General features: G+C 44.3%; 1 pseudogene; it reads right to left on the bottom strand.

Moving 5' to 3' along the window:
- Positions 1-3083: 3083 nt before the first annotated feature.
- Positions 3084-3980, bottom strand: LOC125910392 (dual specificity protein phosphatase 5-like; annotated as a pseudogene).
- Between the last annotated feature and the right edge of the window lie 3945 nt (positions 3981-7925).

Here is a 7925-nt window from a genome sequence, read left to right as displayed (position 1 = left end):
CCTCCCTTCCTCCCTCCCTTCCTCCCTTCCTCCCTCCCTTCCTCCCTTCCTTCCTCCCTTCCTCCCTTCCTTCCTCCCTTCCTCCCTCCCTTTCTTCCTCCTTTCCTCCCTTCCTTCCTTCCTCCCTTCCTCCCTCCCTCCCTTCCTCCTTCCCTTCCTTCCTTCCTTTTATTTTATGACCTACAATATCTATCCCAGGTAAATCATACTAAGTATTCCTGACACTTCATAGCGCTAAATTTAGATATAACTTTGTACTTTGAAAACCCTAAGTTAGCTAAATTTTGTAAATCAGTAAGGAAGACAGGATCCTACTAGAGTCATAAAACATGAGAGGAAAACAAAGGATGTGCTCTGGATCTCATATTCCAGGTTGCTAGAAAAACAGGGAAACAACAGAAAGTGATTTCAGAGCATCAATTTAAAAAAAGAAAGATGTAGAATCAAAAATTTTCAGCTTGTCAGTGGGATTATGGCCAATTCTTTTATGTTTATTTTTTTTTACAGTTTATTTATTTATTTTGAGAAAGAGAGAGAAAGAATGGGAGAGAGCCTCAAGCAGGCTCTGCACTGACAGTGGGGCTCTAGCCCATGAACCATGCGCTTATGACCTGAGCTGAAATCAAGATTCGGATTCAACTGACTGAACCACTCAGGTGCACTTGCCAGTTTTTAATTATGAGGTTTCCATGTAGTTACTATTTGACCTCTAATATTGACAAATACAGAGTAAGATAAGAAATGTTGGGGCATCTGTGTCGCTCAATCATTTAAGCGTCCGCCTTCAGCTCAGGTCATGATCTCACGGTTCGTGAGTTTGAGCCCCATGACTGGCTCTGTGCTGACAGCTCAGAACCTTGGGCCTGCTTTGGATTCTGTGCCTCCCTCTCTCTCTGCCCCTTCCCTGCTTGTGCTCTCTCTCTCTCTCAAAAAATAAATAATAAAAAACAAACAAAAAAAGAAATGTCGGTCTTGTTCCCATCCTCTGTAGCTTTTGTTTATCCCCTTAGCCAAGGTCTACAAATCCCCACATGGAAATTAAGGCCTGGCTTGACCCTCGTTTCAGACCTATGCTGGCCTGAGCATGGAATATTGAATCATCTGTGTCTCCTGCTGCTCCTGGGAATTTGGTGGCCTCCGTACTTTTCTGGAGAGGAGTGAGCTGTTCCTGGGACTCACATTCTGTCCCCAGCACTGTGCCTGGCTCTGATAACCCTGGCCCTGTAGAGGCTGAGATTGTTGTAACTTGTCTTCTGCCCTGGTAACTGACCTCATCTCCCAGCTACCCTAAACCCTGGGCTTGATCTTTTTCTCAGTACCCTGGAACCATTTCTTCCAATCTCAGTTCTACTTAGCTCAGTTCCTCCTCAATGAATGTCCACATAACAGGGGCAGCCATTCTTGAAGAATGAGCTCTGCCCAGCAATTGGAACATCCCCTCACTTTTCTGAGCCTTACTGGCTCTTTCCATTGTCATGGGTAACTGTTTGCCTGTACTTCAAACATTTTTCATGTTTGCTTTGCCTTACTCTAAATAACCAGCCAGGCACTGATAATTCAGAGATGATAACACAATTTGTTTGGCACAAAAAACATGCTACATAAGTTCAGAGATCAGATAATAACTTCTTTCTTTTCTCATCCTCCACCTACTGCTCTGCCAGAAACTCCTCCCTTAACATTAGTCTTTGCATCTAGACATTGTCTCCATGCAAACATGCTATTTGGGAGGGGTGGTTCTAATTAATCCTTTAGCATACTTGATTTATAGCCACTTATCATTTCCTCAAAAGAAAATGTGGCTCTTAAAGCATGGCATGTGGGATAGAAGTTTTTTTTTTTTCCCTTTTACTATTTTTATTTTGTATTATGAACAACAACAACCAGTAATATACTGCTTTTCTTCACATTCGTATGGGTTTTTAAGAAATTATTGCTTTTTCCCCCTGGAGAACTAACAGACAAAAAAGCAGTACCACATTGTGAAATCTGTAAATCCCAGAAATCAACAGCTTGAAGACAATCCCCAGGATCAGGGAAGAATACAAGTGTCACAAGAGATGAGACAAGCACATATAGGGATAGTAAGCTGAGGGAGTCACTGTTTCAATGCCACTGACCCAGACAATAGGAACCCTTTTTCTCCTGGCACCCACTGCCACCACCTTAAAGGGGTCATTTGGGGTCTATGGTCTGAAGAACTCTTTTCAACTGACACAAGAGTTGCTTTGTGGAGAGGTGCAACGAGAAAGCACGAATAATAAAGTCAGAGCTCAGGGAAGAACACATAGTGAAAAGAAAACCCAGAAATGTCAACATCTTTGCTACTTCAACCAACTGCTTCCATTGTACCCAAAAGGGAGTCTGGAAAACATTTCAGGGTTCAAATCAGCATATGTATCATGTCCCTACAAACCCTACAGGGTTACTTTGCTGACGAGATGGTGATCAGCTTATGTCCTGAAGCAACAGAGACAGGTACCAAGACTGCCAAAGTTAAGGGGAAAAAAAGGTGGAAGTTGTGCTTTCTTCAAAATGAATTGGCTTTGAAACTGCCTTTTCTCCTGGTCTAGCAACTTCTTTCTCCCACACTGCTGCAGGTTTTATTGCCTTACACTTGAAATGAAAAACCGAATTTTGAGGTGCAAGGACTGCGCAATCCTGAGGAGACAGGGGGTCTGCAAGTACAGTAGTCAGACAGGCTGCGCTCTCAAGGCTTGGCCTTCCTTGTATCCCAAGAACCTATCCCTGAGGTTAGTTTGAAGTTCTCTGCAAGCCTGGTGACCACTCACTATCCCACTGGGGCAGTGTGAGAGAGTGAGGTCTTCAGTACTCCGCAGATAGGAAATGTCCATGAGTTTATTTTTTTTTTAATTTAAAAAAAATGTTTATTTATTTTGAGAGAGAGAAAGAGCATGAGCAGGGGAGGGGCTGAGACAGAGAATCTTAATCAGGTTCCACACCCAGCATGAAGCTGGACGTGGGGTTCAATCCCAGGACCTTGGGATCATGACCTGGGCTGAAATCAAGAGTCCACAGCTTAACCGGCTGAGCCACCCAGGCGCCCTGAAATGTCCCTGAGTTTAAAAAACAAAATCATGATTGTTCTTGGGGCTGCGCTGTTTCCCCCATTCCAGTTTTAGCAGGATGTGGCTGTGGTCATGGGGTTCCTGGAGAGCTCTGAGACCATCAAGTTGGTGGACACCAGCACCCGCATTTAAGTGGGGGAATGTGCAGTAGGAACGTTGCACATCAGGGCTCAGTGTCTGCAAGAAGCCTGTAAATTAAGAGCTGGCTGCTTCCTCTCGGCTGCCGTGGAGTGGGCATGGAAGGTAGGATCTCAAATTCATACTGCAGGAGCTGCTAGAGCTGGAAGCCAAAGTTGGGCTAGATGACAGTCATCTGATTGACCTAAATGAAGGCCTCCTTGAGGCGGAACTGCTTTGTCTTCATAAGGTATGAATGGGAGATCCCAGCCTCACAGTGGACCAGGACGTTGCTTCCCAATTCACTGACGTGGTCAATGAAATCTAGCACTTCCTGAAAGTGGGAGCTAACGTCAGTGGCTGTCTTCCACGGGGATCCATTTATTGTGCCGGTAGGTCCTTCGGGCCTCAGAGGTTCACCGTGAGACATTCAGCAGGGTAGTGACATGCAGGTGGGCGAGCAACTCGTGCTTGGATGCACGGTGGGCACTTCCAAGCAAGAGGACAGTAAGCTTTTCATCTGGCCCCCCTGGTCACCAGCCCGCCGTGGCTGATGTCCAGCACTTGTTGTGCACATTGGCTGCCGAGCGCTCTCCCGGTTTCCATCTTTCTTGAAATGGGTTTACACCCATGTAACAGGCCATTCCAAGTAGGAAGTCTCGCACGCCCCACTGGGGAAGCACACCCATTGGTCTGCGGGCTACGGGGCTGAGCCAGGCGCATGCGCAGCTATTCCCGCGCAGCGTCAGGCCGCCACGCAGTCACTATTCTCCCGGCGCCCCACGGGGCAGCACGTACTGCGCAGACTCCGCGCCGTGGCCGGCCGCCAACGCGCCCAGAGGAGGTGGGCTGAGAATGAGTGGCGCGTCGCTGAGGGGGCTTAGGTCGGCTGGGCAGCCGTCGAGTACCACGAGGCGCGCGGGGACCCGTGGCTATGGTGCCCATTGGGAGGCTCGGGAGTGTGAGGCCGCGGGGCCGCAGCCGCCCACCGAGCCTCTCCCGCCCTGCGTGCCGCCGCCCGTCGTCGTGCTGCAAGCCGGGCCAAGCGTCTTGAAAGAGGTGTGAGCCTAACAAAACATGCAGCGCTCAACTGCGGACTAAATCAAAGTAGGACATGTAACCGGAAGTTCCATTAGTAGACTTCTGGTGTGTTTTAGAATGGAACTCTGACTTAGATATCATTGTTTTGAGGGCTCCTCCTCAGAGATGATTTAAATACCCTCCGCCCCCGTCCCCCCCCCCCGCGGCAGAGAATGCAGATGTGAGAGTGCCCAGGGTTTGGGCTGTGTCTGGATCCAGCTCTGCTGCTGCAAGTCCCTGGTGAGACGGCCATGGGGGCAGTTAGGATGATTGGCTCGTCCCCAGCACGGGTCTCTTTCCCTTGAACCCTAGCGTAAGCCTGCCAGTTCACGTAAGCTGAATTCTTTCCGGGGAGTTTCCCCACTGTGCCTGATGGGTCTGCCCTCCCTGGGAATAATACTGTTGACCTCGCAGGGTTGTTGTGACGATTAAAAAAGATAATTTGGGTAATGTCTCTAGCATAGTGTTTGGTATAGCCGAAGTATTTAGTCAAATAAATAAGTTTCATATGTTACCAGGTAGATAATATATAAATAAGTAATACTGTATAATATTAAAGAGTTGCCCCTCATAGACACAGGAGAGACTTTCCACTGTATGATATTTGCACAGGGCAGTGGACTTTAGTTTCAGGGGTCCTATGTGGCTTGTCCTTCTATGGCCTGTTTCCATTTGGGAATTTAGCTTCCATGGTTCTCTTGGCTCTTTCTTTCTCTTTTTCTTTCTTTCTTTCTTTCTTTCTTTCTTTCTTTCTTTCTCCCTTTCTCCCTTTCTTTCTTTCTTTCTCTTTCTTTCTTTCTTTCCTTCCTTCCTTCTTTCCTTCTTTCCTTCTTTCTTCCAGAAAGAGAGAGAGTGGGAGAGAAGGGCAGGGGGCGGAGAGAGAGAGAGAGAGAGAGAGAGAAAGAAAGAGAGAGAGAGAGAGAGAAAGAGAGAATATATCTTATGCAGGCTTGATGTTCAGCGTGGAGCTGGACACAGGGCTCAATCCAGCAACCCTGGGATCATGACCAGAGCCAAAATCAAGAGTCTGACACTCAACTGACTGAGCCACCCAGGTGCCCTTGCCTTTTTTTTTTTTTTTTTTTTTTTGGTCATATAGTTAGCTTAGGATGTGCCTTCTACCTCATTCCTTCCTATCTGTCAACAAATCACAAGACCTGACAGTACAAGTCCATCAGGGAAGTGTACAGTGTTTGGATTGTAGTATGGCATGTCCTTGAATTTATTTTATAGCTAACATCATTCATCTTCTTGGCAGCGAGACAGATACCCCCACTTTTTGTCCTTTAAGTTTCCATCAACTTTGGACCATATCAAGTTGGTGAATATGTATATGATGATGGGTAGGAAATAGTGTTTAGTTATGGCCAGTGTCTCCTGTTCCTGAAAATCATGTAATCTGATGACCTAGCACAAATCATTTTATTTTCTTTCTTTTTAATTTTAGTCCCAGTATAGTTAATATACAGTATTATGTTAGTATCAGGTGTACAATATAGTGATTGAGCAATTCTCTACATTACTCAGTGCTCATCAAGATAAATGTACTCTTAATCCCTTCACCTATTTCACCCATTCCCCATCCTCCTCTCCTCTGGCAACCATCGGCTTGTTCTCTAAACTGAAAAGTCTGTTTTTTGTTTGTCTCTTTTTTTCTTTGTTTATTTCTTAAATTCTGCATATGGGTGAAATCATATGGTATTTGTCTTTCTCCGACTTATTTCATTTAGCACTGTACCCTCTAGATCCATCTGTGTTGTTGCAAATGGCAAGATTGCATTCTTTTTTATGGCTGAGTATATATATATATATATATATATACACACATACATTATATCTTCTTTGTCCATTCACCTATGAATGGACAGTTAGGTTGCTTCCATATCTTGGTTGTTGTAAATAATGCTGGAGTAGACATAGGGGTACATATATCTTTTCAAATTAGTGTTTTGTATTCTTTGGGTAAATAGTAGCGGAGTTACTGGAACATATATTCTATTTTTAATATTTTGAGGAACTTCAATACTGTCTTCCACAGTGGCTGCACCAGTTTGTATTCCCACCAGCAGTGTATCGGGGCCCCGCTTTCTCCACATCCTTGGCAACATTTGTTGTTTCTTGTCTTTTTCATTTTAGCCATTCTGACAGGTGTGAGGTGATATCTCATTGTGGTTTGAATTTGCATTTCCCTGATGATGTGTGATGTTGAACGTTTTTTTCATGTGTCTGTTGGCTATCTGTATGTCTTTAGAAAAATGTCTGTTCATGTCTTCTGCCTGTTTTCAATTTTGATTGTGTGTGTGTGTGTGTGTGTGTGTGTTGAGTTGTATCATTTTTTAAAATATATTTTGAATACTAACCCTTTATTGGATATGTCATTTGAAAATATCTTCTCTCAATTAGTAGACTTTTAGTTTGTTGATTGTTCCTTTGCTATGCAGAAACTTTTTACTTTGATGTAGTCCCAGTAGTATATTTTGCTTTTGTTTCCCTTGTCTCAAGAGACATAACTAGAAAAATGTTGCTAAAGTCAGTGTCAGAGAAAGTGCTGCCTGTGCTCTCTTCTAGAATTTTTGTCATTTCAGGTCTCACATTTAGGTCTTTAATCCATTTTAAATTGTGTGTGTGTGTGTGTGTGTGTGTGTGTGTGTGTGTTGTAAGAAAGTGGTCCACTTTCATTTTTTTCATGTTGCTGTCCAGTTTTCCTAACACCATTTGTTGAAGAGACTTTTTCCCATTGCATATTCTTGTCTCCTTTGTTAAAGATCAGACCAGTTCCTTTAGGGAGAAGAGTTAAGGGCTTACTTTCTGAAACCATGTGACAATGACTGCAATTAAATTACGGTAGTAAAAGCTGTAGGAAATATCAAGCTGCCTAGATTTGGGGGGGTTTTGGTCCCACAAGATCAGAAAGCATGGAAAAGGCCACGAAGCCCTCAGAGACATGTTTTCTATTCTGTATGAACATGTTAAACCAGCATGGTGAGTCTTAATTTTAGGAGGTGACTTTCAGACTTGTTCTTGTGGTCAAGTCCCTCTGAGTCACTTCTGGGGACATCACAGAATAATGATCCATCTTCCATGTGTTATATAAACCAGGAGCAATTTTCTTGATTGAAAATTCTATAATCATATGTGTACAGGTTCCATGCCTCAAAAATTTACACATAAAATATTTCTAGGAAATGTCATCTACAGTGATGGTCCTTCTTGTATCTTTCCTCACCTCCTTTCCTGGATGGAGACTGGCTCTTGCTGAGGCTAGGTTGTAGAAGTAAGCCTTTGGAGGACTTCCCTATTAGTTCAATAACATTTAAGAAGGTTTGCTAGTGGAAGTTAACCATTTCTGAGTATAGAGTTTGATTGCGTTTTAGTCCTCTCCATTTTCTCCTCCATTCTTTGGACTTGAACATGGAGCAGAGATAGAACAGAAGATACTTGCTCCATGTATATCAAAGGAGAGGCATGGACAGGTTTGGGGAGAGGAAGGGGAGTGATGGAGCGAAAGAAAAGGCAGAACAAAAGAAGACACAAGGGCAAGGTGAAGAGAAGGGAGAGAGGACACCTTTTTCAGACTGTCCTCACAGAGCTAGGGACTAAAAACTCATTTGTATGGGCTGAGCCCAGGAGGCAGATTGA

Source organism: Panthera uncia (assembly GCF_023721935.1).
Source record: "Panthera uncia isolate 11264 chromosome B3 unlocalized genomic scaffold, Puncia_PCG_1.0 HiC_scaffold_1, whole genome shotgun sequence".
Classification (NCBI taxonomy): domain Eukaryota; kingdom Metazoa; phylum Chordata; class Mammalia; order Carnivora; family Felidae; genus Panthera; species Panthera uncia.
This window is presented reverse-complemented; position numbering and strand designations above follow the sequence as displayed.